The sequence below is a fragment of the Panthera leo genome, chromosome Y (genome assembly GCF_018350215.1).
Source record: "Panthera leo isolate Ple1 chromosome Y, P.leo_Ple1_pat1.1, whole genome shotgun sequence".
NCBI classification, from domain to species: Eukaryota; Metazoa; Chordata; class Mammalia; order Carnivora; family Felidae; genus Panthera; species Panthera leo.
Window position 1 is genome coordinate 8,111,100 of NC_056697.1, and position 19,912 is coordinate 8,131,011.

Genomic DNA, 19,912 nt, shown 5'->3' on the forward strand with positions numbered 1-19,912 from the left:
GATCTGCAGGTAGCCATATAGGTCTTCATTCGTTAGTCATAGACTTCTGTCTTGTGGCTTTTAAGTTGTTGTTGTTGTTGTTGTTGTTGTTGTTGTTGTTGTTCTTTAATCAGTTCACTTTGCAAATTTTATTTCAAATGTCTTGGTGTTGGCCTGGTTTTGTTGATTTTGATGGGACTTCTCTCTGTTTCCTGGATCCTCAATCTGGATATCTGTTTCCTTCACCAGATCAGGGAAGTTTTCTGATATTATTTCCTCAAATAAATTTTCTGCCTTCATTTTTCTTTCTTCTTCTGAGACTCTAAGAAACAAATGTTACTACATTTGATGGAGTCACTGAGTTCCCTAAGTCTATTCTCATTATCCATGATTCTTCTTTTCTTTTTCATTCAGCTTCATTATTTTCCATTATTTTGTCTTCTATGTAATGCTCTTCTTATTCCAGCCTGGTGAGTATTGCATAGAGTGTGTTTCTGAAGTCATGTATTACACTCTCTGAGACTGGTTACAATCAATCTCTGATTGATTCTGTTTTAACCCTTTTTTCTCTGTGGCAAGGGTCTCCCAGATGTCTTCCATTCTTTTGTCAAGCCCAGCGAGTATCTTTATGATCATTGTTTGAACTTTTCCACCAGGCACATTACTTATATCTGTTTCACATAGATCTCTGGCCATGACTTCATCTTGTTCTTTCATGTATAGAAAAGCCTGTTTGTTTGTTTGTTTGTTTTGTTTGTTTGTTTTCCTGTTCCCAAGAGTAATAGCTTTATGAAGAAAAACTATGCAGTCTCCAGTGTCTTCTGCTGTGTTGTGGCTGCTCCATGCCTCAGACCAGTCATCTGCAGAGGTTCTTCTTGCCTGCACTCAGCAGTGTTTGGTCCCTGACCTGAGTTTTGGTCCCTGTGGTGCACTTTACTTTGGTGTGCTCTGCTCTGCTTGTGAAATGAGGCCTGACACCTCTGAGGGCTGAGGCCCTGCAGATCCTCTGGTGAGGAAATGTGGTGTTGTTGTCAGAGGGTTGTCATGACCTTTCTGGGGAGAGACATATATTATTGGGACTGAGGCAAGTTTGACTGAGAGGGCAGTACCATTCGATCACAGAGGGGTGGGGTATGGTGTAAGCAAATTACAGAGTCAGTGTGGATCCTGGGCTGTTTATGTTAAGTGTCTCTGAGTTTATGATGAGGGTTAGGGGAGGGAAATGACACAATCCAGTCCCTTTGTTCCAGGAGAGGTGTCAGTCTGAACACTGCCTCTTAGGATTGTACTCTAAGAAGTGCAAATGATCTCCCCACTGTGTGCTCCAGGTGCTCTTCAGATCAGTATTTCCCCACTGTCTGCCTCAGGAGTATTTGTCTGCCTGTTCCCTCTACTTGCAGTGCAGTACCCTCAGTGCCAGCAAAACCTACTGACTTTTAAACCTTAAGACTTTAAACCTCGATGGTTGCATAAACTTGCAGCTCCTCTTATTTTTAAGCTAACATTTTGGGGGGGAACATTCTCCATGTTGGGGATGGGCTAAATGGGCAAGGGGCACTAAGGAATCTACTCCTGAAATCTACTCTCACCTTCTTCTGTAACCAGGGCCCCTCCCCTCTGTTGCATACATGATCCATTTTTCTCCCAAGCCACATCTCCACACTTACTATCTTCTTTGATGTGGACTTTTCTCTAGCTCTAGCTGTGGAGTTTGTTCTGTCACCTGGTTGATGTCTGAGGTATTCAGAATGAATTGATAGTTATCTAGTTGTGTTCGTGGAATGCAGTGAGTCTAGGGTCCTCCTATTACACTACCATCTTCCACCAGTGTCCATCTGAGTTCATTCTTAATGGTTGGATGGCAGCTTACTGCTAAACTTCTTCAGGGGCTGTTGAAATTTGGTGGAATATTCTCCATTAAATATATGGAGATTATTTAGTATAGAAAATCCTGTCTTCTCTAAGCCCCAATCAAGGTTTTATTGCTAGGGGCACCTGAATCAATTGTGAGACCTTCTCTTGATCTTGGCTGATGTCATGATCTCACAATTCATGGGACAGAGGCTTGCATCTCTCTGTGAGGATGCTGTAGAGCCTGCTTCGGATTCTGTTTCTCCTCTCTGGCCTCCCCGACTTATGCTCTCTCTTGCTCTTTCTCAAAATAACAAATAAATTTTGAAAAACTCAAAATTTTATTACTAGATACAACCTGAATCAAGTAAATTTTGTATTGATTAAAAAATATTAAAATTCTTAAATTTAGGAGCAGCTGGATAGTTCTTAAATATGTATAAAAAAGTATAAATAAGTATTCCCATCCCCTGAAATGGTACTTATCACCATTATGCTAGCACTTTGTGGGCTAAAGTCTTCTGAATCTATGCTCCAAGTATGTATGTTTCTCTATAAAAGAAATATTTTTCATGTTAATGGGCTATTCCCATGGCTTTCTAAGAGATAAACTTGCCAAATTACTTGTAAAATTAATATTCTTATGGTATATCTATTGAATAGTGGTGAAGTAATCACAGCTGCAGTAAGAAGAAGGCATCCAGATGGCCAACCAACACATGAAACAATGCTCAACATCACTCATCACTGGGGAAATAATCTGATAAGCCACAATGAGATACCACCTTACACCTGTAAGAATGGCTAACATTAACAAGTCAGCAACAACAGATGTTGGCGAGGATGCAGAGAAAGAGGATCTCTTTTGCATTGTTGGTGGAAATGCCAGCTGGTGCAGCCACTCTGGAAAACAGTATGGAGGCTTCTCAAAAATGTAAAAATAGAATGACCCTACGTCCCAGCGTTGCACTACTAGGCAATTATCCATGGGATACAGGGGTGCTGTTTCAGAGGGATGCATGCACCTTCATGTTTATAGCAGCACTATCAACAATAGCCAAAGTAGAGAAAGAGCCCAAATGTCCATCGATGGATGAATGGGTAAAGAAGATGTGGTATATATATACAATGGAGTATTCCTTGGCAATCAAAAAGAATGAAATCTTGCTATTTGTAACTACTGTATGGAACTAGAGGGTATTCCACTAAGCGAAATTAGTCAGAAAAGACAAAAATCATATGACTTCACTCGTATGAGGACTTTAAGACACAGAACAGATGAACAGAAGGGAAGGGAAGCAAAAATAATATAAAAACAGGGAGGGGGACAAAAACATAAGAGAGTCTTAAATATGGAGAACAAACTCATAAATATGGAGGGGTTGTGGGAGGGGGGGATGGGCTAAATGGGTAAGGGGCACTAAGGAGTCTACTCCTGAAATCATTGGTGCACTATATGCTAACTAATTTGGATGTAAATTAAAAAAAAATAATAAAATTAAAGAAAAAATAGTGTATGAGAAGAAACATGAAACTGTGGTAATTTGAGAGGGAAAAGAAAACTATCCCTGAATAGGCCCAAACAATGCATTTAATAGACAAAGAGTTTAAATCAACTACTCAAAATGTGCTCAAAAGTTAAAGGAAATCATGGACAAAGCACTAAAGAAGCACTATTTTTATATTTATTTGCTCATATTTCTTGCATAGGGCCTTATAAAAATAAATATTTACAAATTGAGTAGAGCTTATTAAAATTAGTCCTAACTCACTTATTTATATAATGTTTATCATATAAATAACTGCATCAAAATCTTCAGTGAATACTAAAAAGCATAGATCACAAAACAAAAGGAAGAAGAGTCTAATTGTCTTCATCTAATGGAATCATTTGTCTGGTTAATAAATGTTACTACATCTGACTTGTGTTTTCCTAGGAGCAACTATGAGACCTTTGAGTTCCCAAGGATAAAGTCCAACATTTAGGGTATTAAATCCCTTTCTTACTCGTCCATTATAAAACAATATCTAACCTCCCATATAGATGGAATTATTCCTTACATGGTTCAAAATTCATACCATACATAGGCACTATCGTCTGACTGAATCTTTTCTACTTCAACCAGAGGATTTGGCCACTAAAGAAACAGTGACAAAACTTCCATGATTTGAGTTTTAGCTTCTAGAACAAAAAATTTAGAGGATTCCAATTTTTCCGATGTATGATTAATATTTGACATTAGTTTTAGGTATAAAACATAATGACTTAATATTTGTGTATATTGTAAAATGATCACAATAAGTCTTGTTGACATCCATCACTATACATAGTTGCAAAGTTTTTCTTGTGATTACAACTTTTAATATCTATGCTGTTAGCAACTTTCTAATAGGCAATATGATATAACTGCAGTCATCATGCTTAACCATACAAGCTCATGACTTATTTATTTTAAATAAGAATGAGCTGAAAGTTTGTACTTTTGACAACTTTGAACCATTTTGCTACCTGGAAATCAATCTATACTCTATCTATGAGTGGGCCTTTTGGTTTTGTGTTTTAGATTCCACATGTAAGATCACACAGTATTTCTCTTCCTGACTTATTTCATTTAGCATAAGGCTCTCAAAGTCCATCCATCTTGTCACAAATAGCAAGATTTCCTTCTTTTTATGGCTAAATGATAATTCCATTGTATGTGTATACCATATTTTCTTTATCCCCTCATACAATAATGGACATTAGATTTTTTTTTTCCCATTTCTTGGCTACTGTGAATAATACTGCAATAAACAGAGGGGTGTATCTACCTTTCCAGCTAATGTTTTTGTTTTCCTCAGGTACATACCCAGAAGTGGAATTACTGTATCACAAAATAGTTCTATTTTTAATTTTTTGAGAAAGCTCAATACTTTTTCCATGCTGGCTATCCCAGTTTCCAACAACAATGTACAAAGATAACTTTTCCTCACATCCTCACCAATACAATTGTTATTTGTTGTCTTCTTGAATTTAGCCATTCTAACAAACGTGAGGTGTTCTCTCATTGTAGTTTTGATTTGTATTTCCTTGATGGTGAGTGATGGTGAACATATTTTCATGTTTCTGTTAGACATCTGTATGTCTTCTTTCAATAAAGGTCTATTTAGGTCTTCTTCCCATTTTTGTCAAAACAAACTTGGGAACTCAACAACTCTCATAGTTGCTGCCGTGAAAATACAAGTCAGATTTAGTAACATTTATTAATCAGACAAATACAACTCTTGACAGCAAGGAAAATATTCCTCAGGAGAAAAGTTGATTATAACCAGTTATTACAGTAAGTAGTGATTACACAGAATGGCTGTGTAAGAAAAAAAAAATCCCATAGATATGCTTTTTACTCCTGGCCATTCAACTATGAAATTATTCTCCTTACTGCACACTTTACGACAAGTAGGAGATAGGTGCAATGAATTAAATAGGTTGATGATTTTCTGTAACAGGAATCACTTGCATTGAGGGTAAAGAAGAGAAAAAACTTTCTATCCCTATTTCAGGACGATGGAGAAAAAAATTTGGAATAATTACCAAATCATTTACATAATTTAGAAAAGGTTACTTAGTGTTTAATTCAACTGAAACCACATGATCTCTGAAAGTTATTCATTTTTTGTATCACTGACAGACTCACAGAATGTTCTTATTTTCTTACTGCGGCTTTTTTAAAAACTTGTTTTATTTTTATTTTTTAACATTTACATCCAAATTAGTTAGCATATACTGCACCAATGATTTCAGAAGTAGATTCCTTAGTGCGGCCTTACCCATTTAGCCCATCCCCCCTCCCACAACGCCTCCATATTTATGAGTTTGTTCTCCATATTTATGAGTGTCTTCTGTTTTGTCCCCCTCCCTGTTTTTATATTATTTTTGGTTCCCTTCCCTTATGTTCATATGCTTTGTCTCTTAAAGTCCTCATATGAGTGAAGTCATATGATTTTTGTCTTTCTCTGACTGACTAATTTCACTTAGCATAATACCATCCAGTTCCATTCAAGTAGTTGCAAATAGCAAGATTTCATTCTTTTCGGTTGCCGAGGAATACTCCATTGTATATATATGTACCACATCTTCTTTATCCATTCATCCATCGATGGACATCTGGGCTCTTTCCCTACTTTGGCTATTGTTGATAGTGCTGCTATAAACATGGGGGTGCATGCCTCCCTCCGAAACAGCACCCCTGTATCCTGTGGATAGTTGCCTAGTAGTGCAATGCTGGGATGTAGGGTCATTCTATTTTTACATTTTTGAGAAGCCTCCATACTGTTTTCCAGAGAGGCTGTACCAGCTTGCATTCCTGCCAACAATGCATCCTCGCCAACATCTGTTGCTGCTGACTTGTTAACCATTCTGACAGGTGTGAGGTGGTATCTCATTGTGGTTTTGATTTGTATTTCCCTGATGATGAGTGAAGTTGAGCATTTTTTCATGTGTTCGTTGGCCATCTGGTGTCTTCTTCAGAGAAGTGTCTATTCATGTCTCTTGCCCATTTCTTCACTGGATTACTTGCTTTTTGGGGGTTGAGTTTGATAAGTTCTTTGTAGATTTTGGATACTAACCCTTTATCTGATATGTCATTTGCAAATATCTTCTCCCATTCTGCTGGTTGCCTTTTAGTTTTGCTGATTATTTCCTTCTCTGTGGAGAAGCTTTTTATTTTGATGAGGTCCCAGTAGTTCATTTTTTCTTTTGTTTCCCTTGCCTCCAGAGATGTGTTGAGTAAGAAGTTGCTGCGGCAAGATCAAAGAGGTTTTTGCCTGCTTTCTCCTCAAGGATTTTGATGGCTTCCTGTCTTACATTGAGGTCTTTCATCCATTTTGAGTTTATTTTTGTGCATGGGGTAAGAAAGTGGTCCAGGTTCATTCTTCTGCATGTCACTATCCCGTTTACCCAGCACCACTTGCTGAAGAGACTGTCTTCATTCCATTGGATATTCTTTCCTGCTTTGTCAAAGATTAGTTGGCCATACGTTTGTGGGTCCATTTACGGTTCTCTATTCTGTCCCATTGATCTAAGTGTCTGTTCTTGTGCCAGTACCATACTGTCTTGATGATTACAGCTTTGTAGTACACAGCTTGAAGTCTGAGATTGTAATGCCTCCTGCTTTGGTTTTATTGTTCAAGATTGCTTTGGCTATTCAGGGTCTTTTCTGGTTCCATACAGATTTTAGGATTATTTGTTCTAGCTCTGTGAAGTATGTTGGTGTTATTTTGATAGGGATTGCATTGAATATGTAGATTGCCTTGGGTAGTGTCGACATTTTAACAATGTTTGTTCTTCCCATGCAAGAGCATGGAATCTTTTTCCTTTTTTTTTTTTTTTTTTTTTTTTTTTTGTCTTTTTCAATTTCTTTCCTAAACTTTCTATACTTTTCAGTGTATAGAATTTTCACCTCTTTGGTTAGATTTATTCCTAACTATTTTATGGTTTTTGGTGGAATTGTAAATGGGATCAATTCCTTGATTTCTCTTTCTGTTGCTTCATTGTTGGTGTATAGGAATACAACCAATTTCTGTACATTCATTTTTTATCCTGCAACTTTGCTGAATTCATGAATCAGTTCTAGCAGTTTTTTGTGGAATCTTTAGGGTTTTCAATATAAAGTATCATGCCATCTGCGAGGAGTGAAAGTCTAACCTCCTCCTGGCCAATTTGGATGCCTATTCCTTTGTGTTGTCTGCAGAGATTAAGACTTCCAATATTATGTTGAATAACATTGGTGAGAGTGGACATCCCTGTCTTGTTCCTGACCTTAGGGAGAAAGCTCTCAGTTTTTCCTCATTGAGGATGATATTAGCGTTGGGTTGTTCATATATGGCTTTTATGATCTCGAGGTATGCTCCTTCTATTCCTACTTTCTTGAGGGATTTTATTAAGAAATGATGCTGTATTTTGTCAAATGCTTTCTCTGCATCAATTGAGAGGATGATGTGGTTTTTGTCCTTTCTTTTATTGAGGTGATGAATCACATTGATTGTTTCACAGATATTGAACCAGTCCTGCATCCCATGTACAAATCCCACTTGGTCGTGGTGAATAATTTTTTTAATGTATTGTTGGATCCGGTTGCCTAATATCTTGTTGAGGATTTTTGCATCCATGTTCATCAGGGAAATTGGCCTATAGTACTCCTTTTTAGTGGGGTCTCTGTCTGTTTTGGAATCAAGGTAATTCTGGCTTCATAGAAAGAGTTTGGAAGTTTTCCTTCCATTATTATTTTTTGGAACATTTTCAAGAGAATAGGTGTTAACTCTTCCTTAAATGTTTGGTAGAATTCCCCTGGAAAGCCATCTGGTGCTGGACTCTTGTTTTCTGGCAGATTTTTGATTACTAATTTGATTTCCTTCCTGGTTATGGGTCTGTTCAAATTTTCCTTTTCTTCCTGTTTCAGTTTTGGCACTGTATGTGTTTCTAGGAATTTGTCCACTTCTTCCAGATTGACTATTTTATTGGCATATAATTGCTCATAATATTCGCTTATTATTGTTTTTATTCCTGCTGTGTTGGTTGTGATCACTCCTCTTTCATTCTTGATTTTATTTGTTTGGGTCCTTTCCTATTTCTTTGTGATCAAACTGGCTAGTGGTTTATCAAGTTTGTTAATTTTTTCAAAGAACCAACTTCTGGTTTCATTGATCTGTTCTACTGTTTGTTTGTTTGTTTGTTTGTTTGGTTGGTTGGTTGGTTGGTTTCGATAGCATTAATTTCTGCTCTAATCTTTATTATTTCCTGTCTTCTCCTGGTTTTGGGTTTTACTTGCTATTCTTTTTCCAGCTCCTTAAGCCCTAGGTTTAGGTTGTGTATCTGAGATCTTTCTTCCTTCTTTAGGAAGGCCTGGATTGCTATATACTTTCCTCTTATGACTGGCTTTGCTGCGCCCCAGAGGTTTGGGGTTGTGGTGTTATCATTTTCATTAACTTCAATATACTTTTTAATTTCCTCTTTAACTGCCCATTCATTCTTTAGTAGGATGTTCTTCAGTCTCCAAGTACTTGTTACCCTTCCAATTTTTTTCTTGTGGTTGATGTCGAGTTTCATAGCGTTGTGGCCTGAAAATATGCACTGCATGATCTTGATCTTTTTGTACTTATTTAGGGTTGATTTGTGTCCCAGTATATGGTCTATCCTGGAGAACGTTCCATGTGCACTGGAGAAGAAGTATATTCTGCTGCTTTAGAAGATGAAATATTCTGAATATATCTGTGAAGTCCATGTGGTCCAGTGTGTCATTCAAAGCCATTGTTTGCTTTTTTGATTAGATTTTTTTATTAGATGATCTGTCCATTGCTATCATTGGGGTGTTAAGGTCTCCTACTATTATGCTATTACTATCAATGAGTTTCTGTGTTTCATTGATTGTTTGTGTTTCATTGATTTATAGATTTGGGTGCTGCCACATTTGGTGCATAAATGTTTCAAATCTTAGTTCTCCTTGGTGGATAGAGCCCTGGATTATGATATAATGCCCTTCCGCATTTCTTGATACAGTCTTTATTTTAAAGTTTAGATTGTCTGATATAAGTATGGTTACTCCGGCTTTCTTTTTTGACCATTAGCATGATAGATGGTTCTCCATCCCCTTATTTCAATCTGAACATGTCCTTAGGTCTAAAGTGGGTCTCTTTTAAACAGCGTATATATGGATCTTGTTTCTTATCCATTTTGTTACCCTATGTCTTTTGATTGGAGCATTGAGTCCATTGAGTCCTGGAAGATATGAATTTATTGCCATTATGATCCTTGTAGAGTTGGAGTTTCTGGTGGTGTTCTCTGGTCCTTTCTAATTTTTGTTGCTTTTGGTATTATTTATTTATTTATTTATTTATTTATTTATTTATTTATTTATTTATTTTTCATCTTTTCTCTCCTCAGAGAGTCCCCCTTAAGATTTCTTGCAGGGCTGGTTTGGTGGTCACAAAATCCTTTAATTTTTGTTTGTCTGGGAAACTTTTTATCTTTCCTTCTCCTTCTATTTTGAATGACAGCCTTGCTGGATAAGGAATTCTTGGCTGCGTATTTTTCTGATTTTGTGTTTTTCTCCTATTTCTCTCTCTTCCTCTTTTGGGACCCCTATGCTACTGATGTTGTTCCTTTTTAATGAGTGACTGATTTCTCTAACTGTTAAATCATGCTCTTTTGCCTTAGTGTCCCTCATTTTTCCTGCTTCATTATTCAAATAAGTTTGTCCTCTATATCGCTGATTCTCTCTTCTGCCTCATCCATCCTTGCCACTGCTGCATCCATCCGTGATTGCACCTCAGTTATAGCATTTTTTAATTTCATTCTGGCCATTTTTTTAACTTCTTTTATCTCTGCAGAAAGGGATTCTAATCTATTTTTGACTCCAGCTAGCATTCTTATTATTATGATTCTAAATTCTGGTTCAGATACCTTGCTTGTATATGTATTGGTTAAGTCCCTGGCTGTCGTTTTTTCCTGCTCTTTCTTTTGGGGAGAATTCCTTCCTTTCATCATTTTGAAGGGAGAAAAGGAATTAATGAGGTAGAAAAATTAAAAATTAAAAAATTAAAATTAAAAAATATTAAAATTAAAAAATTCAACACACACACACACACACACACACACACACACACAATTGAATAAATGATGCTAGATCCTAGGTGTGTTTTCGTCTGGGTGTTGAAAGTTACTAGATATATTAGAGAAAAAAGGGGGGGGGGAGAAAAAAGGAAATCGTTTGAAAATTTGAAAAAATTAATACGCTGAAGTAGACTAAGATGAAATTAAGGAAGTAAAATAAAATTTGAAAATATTTACACCAAAGTAAAGAGTATAGCAGGAAAAATTTTTTAAAATATTTTTACTAAATATTAAAAATAAAAATGAATTTTTTTCTCTTTCTATATACAAGAAAAAGAAAAGAAACGAAAAAGAGAAAGAAGAAAAAGGAAAAAAAGGAAATTGTTTGAAAATTCGAAAACGTGAATACACTCAAGTAGACTAAAATAAAATGATGGAAGTAAAATAGAATTTGAAAAAAAATTACACAAAAGTAAAAAAATAGAAAAAAAAATAAAGAAAAATATTTTTAATGAAAATTGAAAATAAAAATGAGTTTTTTCTCTTTCTGTATTCAAGAAAAAGAAAAGAGGTGAACAAGTGAAAAAAAAAAAAAAAGAAAGTAAATTGAATAGATGGACCTACTAACAGACTGAAATAGACCGAAATTACTTCGTTTTCCCCTAAAAGTCAGACTATGAAGCACTTTATAGTCCATAACTAGGCGGTGAGAATTGTGTTCTTGAAAAGCGATGTTGGCCCAGTTGGGCGGGGCTCAGTGTAACTGCTCCCTTTTCCACTAGATGGCGCTGGTACCCTACTGGGGTGGAGTGTTGTGGCGCTGGCAGGTGCGTATGCACGTACACTGGAGCTGTAAAAATGGCATCACCCAGCTACCCGGTCTCTAGTATTGGAGCTCTGTTCTCCCTGATGAGCAATCATGCACCCATTCTCTGTCTTCAGCTTCCGTCCACTGCTCGCTTTTGCACTCTCCGTGACCAGGCCCCAGGCAGTACTTGTGTCCCGAGTTTTGTCTCAGATGTGGTTGTTTCCCCTGGCCCCTTTCTTCTGAAGGACTGTGGCTTTGACCTGTTCCGCCCCTCTGCAGGAGGGTCTCACTGAGCAATGGCCAAATGAGCAATGGCTGAACCTCGGCTGCACCTAGGAACTCTTGCTGGACACTGCTGCTCCCAGTGCCCTGAGACTACTGCCCGATGCCAGCCTGCCCCAGGAAAAGTTCTCGAGATAGTGTAGCAGCAGCATTTCAGGGATTATGGAAAATCACAACACACATCTGGTACCAGGCTTCACCCTTAAGGACCTTGTTCCAGCACCGGCGAATGTGGCTTCCTTCCGGGGTCTGCTGGTCTCTACCAAATGTCCTTCCAACAGTGGAACCGCTTTTCCCTGTGTGCCTGAGAACCTCCCAGACCCCACTCTGTTCCTGGGGATTCACCTTCCCCACCAGAGCACTGACAGGTATTGAGCTATGGAGTTGCAGCCTTTGCACTCCCCTTGTTTACCGTTAGTGGAATTTAAACCCTCTCCTTTCTCCTTTCTCCTTGTTTAGTTTAGACCCTGTGGCTGTTTCCAATTTTCCACTTTCTCTCCAGCTGCTTTTGGGGAGGTGTGCTTTCCCTGTATTCCCCCCGCCCCATCTCCATCCTCTCTCTGCCCTCCATGGCTTCTCTCTCCCCCAGTTAACCTCTCTGTGTCACCTACCTGCTGAGTTCTGTGGTTCAGGTTGTGCAGATTGTTGTGTTAATCCTCCACTAAGTTTTCTAGGTGTGTAGGATGGTTTAGTGTTGGTCTGGCTATATTTCATGGATGGGAGACACACAAAAAACTTCCATGCTATTCTGCCATCTTGGATCCTCTCATAACTCATCACTTTTGTAGAAAACTGAACATATTGAATATTATAATGAAGCAATTCTAGAAATCCAGTTTTTTCTGCTCTCTGAGGTTTATTTTACTCTTTGTTTTCTTGTGTTATTTACCTAGGTTTTTTAATGGGTTTCTAAACTATTTTTGTAAAATGTATATCAGTTGTCACATGTAACTATTGAATTCTGTGTTTGGTTAATTTGGTGCTTAACTAGTGTTTTGTTGGGGTTTAGCTAACTGCCTAGATATAAGAAAGCACTTAAAAGGGACAGAAAAAAGGAAAATTATTCTTCCACTGTTTGCAGGCTGTCATTGAATTCTAGCATTCTGTCAACTCTTTTTTTTTAACGTTTATTTATTTTTGAGACAGAGAGAAGACAGAGCATGAATGGGGGAGGGGCAGGGAGAGAGGGAGACACAGAATCGGAAGCAGGCTCCAGGCTCTGAGCCATCAGCCCAGAGCCCGATGCGGGGCTCCAACTCACGGACCGCGAGATCGTGACCTGAGCTGAAGTCGGACGCTTAACCAACCGAGCCACCCAGGCGCCCCTCTGTCAACTCTTAAGAGAGTTGAAAACTTTGTTTCAACCTTCACTTTGTGCTCGTACAGATCTTCCAAATCAGTATTGAAAGGATGGGATTTTCTTATGTCTTTCCTAAGCCTTTTTCCAGCTTTGGCGTGTGTATTGAGTTCTCAACTCTTTATCCTATAACAGGTTTTCAACCTCTTATTTTCCCAATCTTTCTGCTTTGCCAGATCTTTCTGCCCAGGTCTTTTGCCCTGTCCATTGCTAAGTCCCAATATTGTTCCTTTACCCTGGTGGCTTTTGTGACTTTCATATGTTTTCAGCAAAAACCACTCAGGAAGCAGCTCCAGCCTTGAGACCACCGTGATTTTGGTGAAAGAATTTTTTTTTTTTTTCTGGTGTGTGTTGTGAAAGGGAGACAGTACTCTTAAGCCCCACTGATGCTACCTGGTGACTTATTGGGGGAAGGGAGGACACACTTCATCTCACCCTACAACTAGACAAAGAGAAGGTGACACAGGCCATGGCTTTCATAAGAAGAACCAGTTGTCAGTATAATAATGTTTAGTACACATTTTTCACTGTTGCCAAAGTAGTTTTCTTCTTACTTCATCTGAAGGTCTCTATGTGTGAGATTAGCATGAACTGATAGAACAGGAGCCAAGATTCCATCTTGGGAGGAGCTGACTGTGGTGGTGGGGACAAGCAGGGTTTGGTGAGGAAAAAGGAAGAGGTCAGTGAAATACGGTCATCTCTTGGCCTCCACTACCTGTCCCTTCTCCTGAACTCTTTTTTATCTTTTTAGAAATGGTTTTTATTTAAATTCTAGTATAGTTAACATACAATGTAATATTAGTTTCAAGTGTACCGTTCAGTTCTGTACATACCCAGTGCTCATTATAAGTGCCCTCTTTAATCTCCATCACCTACTTAACTCATCCCTCCATCCACCACCCCTCTTGTAACCATCACTTTGTTCTCTACAGTTAAACTATGTTTCCCGATTTGGCTCTCTATCTCTCCCCGCCCCCCAACCTCCAATGTTTATCTGTTGTGTTTCTTAAATTCCACACATGAATGAAATCATGTTTGTGTTTCTGTGACTGACTTATTTTGCTTAGCATAATATATTCTACCTCTATCCATGTTGTTGCATATGACAAGATCTCATTCTTTTTGATGGCTCAGTAATGTTTCATTACATATCATTATATATGTCTTCAATTGGTAGAGATTTGGGCTCTTGCCACAGTATGGCTACTGTTAATACCGCTGCTATAAATGTGGTGTGGGTGAGGTTTGTTTTGGTCTAAGAACAGTGGGGACCTCCTGTAGTGGGACTGGAGCAAACTTGATTGAGAGTGAAGTTGTGCCACAATGTAGGAGGTGGGACTTAGTAAGCAAGTTAGACAGCCAGTGTGTGTGCTGCATTACTTCCAGAAGATGGCTCTATGTTTATGCTGAGTACCAGGAGAAGGAAATGGCACCAACTGGTTCCTTTCTTTCCAGAGACCTGTCTCCATGAATACTCCCTCTTAAAGATGTAGTTCAAGAAAAATGAACAATCTCCCCCTGTGTGCTCCAGGCATTCTTCACATCACTGTTTACACATTGTCTGCTTCCAGTTTGTTTGCCTGCCTTCTCTCCAGGAGTGCCCTATAGGCTCTATCCCAGCCAGCCTGCTGACCTTTACAACTCTAGGCCTTAAACACAGCTTGTTGCAAGAATGAATGAAATTTAGACTGTCTCATTTTCCCAGTCAATGGCTTTACAAAAGGCCCTCTTTGTTGCCCTGTGTGCTCTTCTTTCTCACCTCTCTGTGACCAAAGCTCCCTCCCTTCTGTCATACCCAGAATATATTTCTCCCTGAAGGCAGGTCTCCATGCTTCCTGACTTCTTTGATGTGTCCTTTCCCTCTCTTCAGTTGTGGAGTTTGTTTTTTCAGGCAGGTTGATTTATGGGCTATTTCGGATGATTTGATAGTTATTTAGTTATGTATGTACTACAGTGTAAGTTTCTGGTCCTACAATTCCACTACCGTCTTCCCCCCAAACACTGATCTTTCTATTCTTTGTTGTTGTTCTTGTTGTTGTTTTTAGTTTCTACATTATTTATTTCTTCTCTAACACTTATTATTTGCTTTCTTCTATGTGTTTTTGATTTTATTTGTTCATCTTTTTAAAAGTTTATTTATTTAAATTCAAGTTAGTTAACATACAATGTAGTATTAGTTTCAGGAGTAGAACCCAGTGCTTCATCACTTATATATGACACCCAGTACTCATCCCAACAAGTGCCCTCCTTAATGCCCATTCACTCACCCACCCCCCACCTCCTGCAACGCAGTCTGTTCTATTTAAGAGTCTCTTATAGTTTGCCTCCCTCTCTGTTTTCTTATTTTTCCTTCCCTTCCCATATGTTCATCTATTTGTTTTTTAAATTCCACATCATATGAGTGAGATCTTATGATGATCTCTTTCTCTGAATTATTTCACTTAGCATAATATCCTCCAGTTCCATCCATGTTCAAGCAAATGGCAACATTCATTGATATCCTCCACTGTTTTCTCAGGTCCAGTGAGTACTTTTATAATAATTACCTTAAATTATCTTTCAGGCATGATACTTTTATTTGTTTGTTTAGGTCTCTCAGTGTGATTTTTGTCCTATTCTTTCATTTGGGACATGTTCCTCTCCCTCCTAACTTTGCCTCAGTCTGCATGTCTGTTTCTCTGTGTTAGGAAGGTCAGCTGCATCTCCTACTCTTCAAAGTAGTGGTTATGAAGAAGAGGTCCTGTAGTGCCCTGCGGTGTGCTGTCTTCTGTTCATCTGAACCTGGAACCTGAGGGTTGTCTTCTATGTGTGTTGTTTGCATTTTGCTGTTGTGTTGGGTGCTTTTGCCTTTACTCCAGTCATCTGCAATGGCTTTCTTGGTCTCTTATGGGCAAGGTTTTCTCCCTACGGTATCAGTTGATCAGTCTGGGGCTTTGTTCTCTTTGTTCCTAGAGAAGTCCCTCAGTAAACATTGTCTCTCTGGGACATACATTGAGATTTGTAAAATTTTCAAACTGTTATTACTATGCTGTATCTCTGTGAGGCTGTTTGTGGTGTTATGTATTTAAGGAGAGGCACTCTATTTTTTCTCACCCGTGGGACCCCCAGAAGCAAGCCTGCTGGTTTTTAAAAATCCAGGCTTTACATCTCTCTAATTGTAAGACATCATGAAATTTGTTCCCTCTGGTTTTGAAGACGAAATATTATCGCTTTAGCTTTCCTGTGTGGGATTTCTGGTGTGTTAGTCTATTTAGTAAGCCCATGGCTTACTCCATCCCATGGAAGGTCCATGGTCCAGTTATCTGCCCACTGGGTCTCCACCCTTCCTATTTCCTTCGGTGTGGGTTCTTCTCTACATTTAGTTGTGGAGTTTGTACTGTCAGTCTTCAGATCAATGTCTGGGTTATTTATACTGATGTGAATGTTACCCAGTTATATGAAATGGGTGAAGTGAGCTCAGGGTTCTCCTATTCCACCATTTCCCTCCCTCCTGAAAAAGGCTTTCCATTTTTTAATTGAATTTTCTTCTTGTTTTGATTTTTGGAGTTCTATCTGTATTCTGTATATCTGTATTAATTTTATTTAAGACGTGATTAACAAGTATTTTCTTCCATTTTGTGGATTATCTTTTTTACTCTGTGGATAGTGCCCTTTCATGCACATACATCTTTAGTTTTCATAAGGCCCTATATTTCTGTTACTGCCTGTTGTTTTGATGTCATGTCCAGGAAATCACTGTCAATACCAATGTTGGGAAGATTTTGCCCTATATTATCACCTAAGAGTTTTATAATTTTAGGTTCTATGTTTAGGACTTTGTACTTTTTGTTTAAAAAGCTAATGTTTGTTTGTTTGTGAGAGAGAGACACACACAGAGTGAGACCAGAGGGGGGAGGGGAAGGGAGAGGAGACACAAAATATGAAGCAGGCTCCAGGCTCCAAACTGTCAGCACAAGAGCCTGATGTGGGGCTTGAATCCACAAACTGTAAGATCATGACCTGAGCCCACGTTGGAAACTTAACTGACTGAGCCACCCAGCCACCCCAGGACTTTGAACTTTTTCTTCAAATTAATTTTTGCATATGACAAAGTAAGCTTCCAACTTTATTCTTTTGCATGTGTTGTGGTTTTTCAGCATTATTTTTTTGATAAAACTGTTGTTTACACATTGCATAGTAAGATCACTATGACAAGAATTATGTAACCACAAATGTGAAGTTCATATCTTGTTAATCTGGTCTGTTTCATTGATTTGTATGTGTTGATGCCAGTACCACACTGTTTTCAGAACTATAGCTTTATAGTAACTTTTGATTTAGGAGTGCAATATTCTTGACCCTGTTCTTCCTTTTCAAGATAGTTTTGGTTATGTGGGGTCTCTTGAGGTTTTGTTTGAATTTTAGGAAGGATTATTCTATTCTCATAAAAAACTGAGATTCTGACAGGTATAATGTCAGTGTGTGTCTCTTTGAATTCATCTTACTTGGAGTTTAAGGTTTGGGATATTTATATTCATGTTCATCTAATCTGGGAAGTTTTTAGCTACTATTTCCACAAGGAATCCCTCCTCCCAAACTTCTTCTCTTCTATATTGGAACTCCTACAATCTATATGTTAGTCCACATGATAGTGTCTTTAGGTATCCCATGTTCTGTTCTTTTTTCATCAATCTTTTTTATTTACCAGATTTAATTTCTACTTTTTCTACCTTTAAGTTTACTTAATATTTTTTTTCCTTTTCATTCTAACCTGATTTTTGTATGCCTCTACGGATTTTTTTTTTTTTTTTTTTTTTTACTGCAGCTATTATACTTTTCCACTCCAGAATTTCATTTTGGGTTCACTTGTTTTCTAACTTTGTTGATATTTTATTTTGTTAATGTTGTATTCTTGGCTTCCCCCGATGTCTTCTTCCTTTTGTTCTTTTGGTATCTTTAAGGCAATTGTTTTAAAAAAAATCCTTGAGTAATAAGTTCAGTGTCTGGTCTTTCTCGGGAATTTTTGTTGTTGTTGTTGTTGTTGTTGATGAATTCTTTAAGCAAGGAAGCTAATATCAAAATGAGAAAATAAGTTCATTTAATTTTTTACATTTATACTTCAATTTTGATACTAATATTTGATATCCAGTATGACAAATTTACATGTTAAAATAGTGTAATATAAACCCTACTTTATTTCATGGAGATTATCCTCTCTGTATCAGAAGAGTTGAAAGTAAAATGTTTCATAGAATTTCAAGAGGGTTTTGTGTTGACTGTGTTGCTCTTTGGGTAAGGAAAAGGTAGAACATAAGACTACTTGCAAGAAAGCCATTTCATACTATAAGAGTTTTTCAAGTGAGCAGCAGGCAACAACAAAGATAGTCACCGAGGGTTGTTGTTTTTTTTTTTTTTCCCCAGCTCCGCAGAACTCTACCCCATACCCTCTTGTGGGGGATAAGCTTAGGAATCCCCTGGGATTACACAGCGGGTTAACAAGGCATAAATAAATACAAAGCCATAAAATGCTCACACTTGAGTTTGGATAAAGCAGATTGGCACTCCAAAAATAAGGGGGTGCAAAGTCAGCCCGAGAATAGTCAGGCACAATAGTGCCAGGATTAGGAGGTGAAAAGGCACCCCAAAATACAGAGGCTGTACAGAGCCACCAGAATAGTGAGGGAGAGGCAAAAGCCTAAAATAGGAACAGGTGCAAAGATGCCAGATATAGCTGTATGAAATAAACAAGATTAGATACTCAGGGTAGAAGCATTCCCAATTTGGTACAATTTAGGAGAAAAGCTGCTTTCACAGGATGATAGGGCCAAGTTGGAGAATTGGACTAAGGACTGCTGCGCTGCAGGCAAAGCAGCCCAAAGTGGAGATGGTTAACAAAAGAAAAGGTCTGACAGATGAAACACAATAATCAGTCAAGTTAATGGTAGAAAAGCCACTGTAATTGTGTACAGGAGCCCCACAAAGATATGAGACTCCAAAAAGACAGCCAAGCAATTGAGCCTTATATATGATCCTGAGCAGAGGAAAGGGAGAGAGGGTTTGGGCACTTCACAAGGTAAGAAGGCAGATCACAGGAAGATGAGACAAGAAAATATTTGGTAAGGGAATTTGCCTTAAACACAGGACTAATACAGGGAACAAATCAAGGCACACCTGGTGGAAGGTCCAAAATACCACTACGAGTAGGGTAATAAAATAGCCAAAGTCACAAGAACAAAAAGCAAGTAACAAACTCAGGAAAACACCTCCTGAAGGGCCAGGCCGTGGACAGTGTATGACTGCCCTTTAACATAGCAGCGCTCACAAGTGCAGAGCACACAACAAGATTTTAAAATGCATAAGGGACAGAAAACGAGCCAAAATGTAAATATTTTTGCCCCTCTACTTGGTACACCCGAATACACAAATAAATTAATAACAAACATAAAAGAACTAATCAATGGTATTACAATAATTGTGTGTGTGTGTGGGGGGGGCTTTAACACCCCTCTTACATCTATAGATAGATCATCTAAGAGGAAATCAGCAAGGAAACAATAGCTTTGGATAAACATTGAAACGGAAGGACTTAACAGATATATTTAGAACACTTCATTCTAAAGCTGCAGAATCCACATTCTTCTCAAGTGCACATGAGATATTCTCCAGAGTAGGTCACATGCTGGGTCACAAATCAGGCTTCAGCCATACAAAAAGATAAATATCATACCATGCATCTTTTCTGAACACAACACTAAGACACTTGAAGTCAACCACAAGAAAAAATTTAGAAGGACTACAAATATATGCAGGATAAAGAGCATCCTACTGGAAAATGAATGGGTCAACTAGGCAATTAAAGAAGTAATTTAAAAAAATACATGGAACCAAGTGAAAATGAAAACACTATGGTCCAAAACCTCTGGGATACAGAAAAAGTGGTCCTAAGAGGGAAGTACATAGCCTTCCTCAAGAAGGAAGAAAAGTCTCAAACATCCCACTCTTACACCAAAAGGAGCTAGGATGAGAGCAAAACATTGCGATAAAAGCCAGCAGAAGAAGAGAAATAATG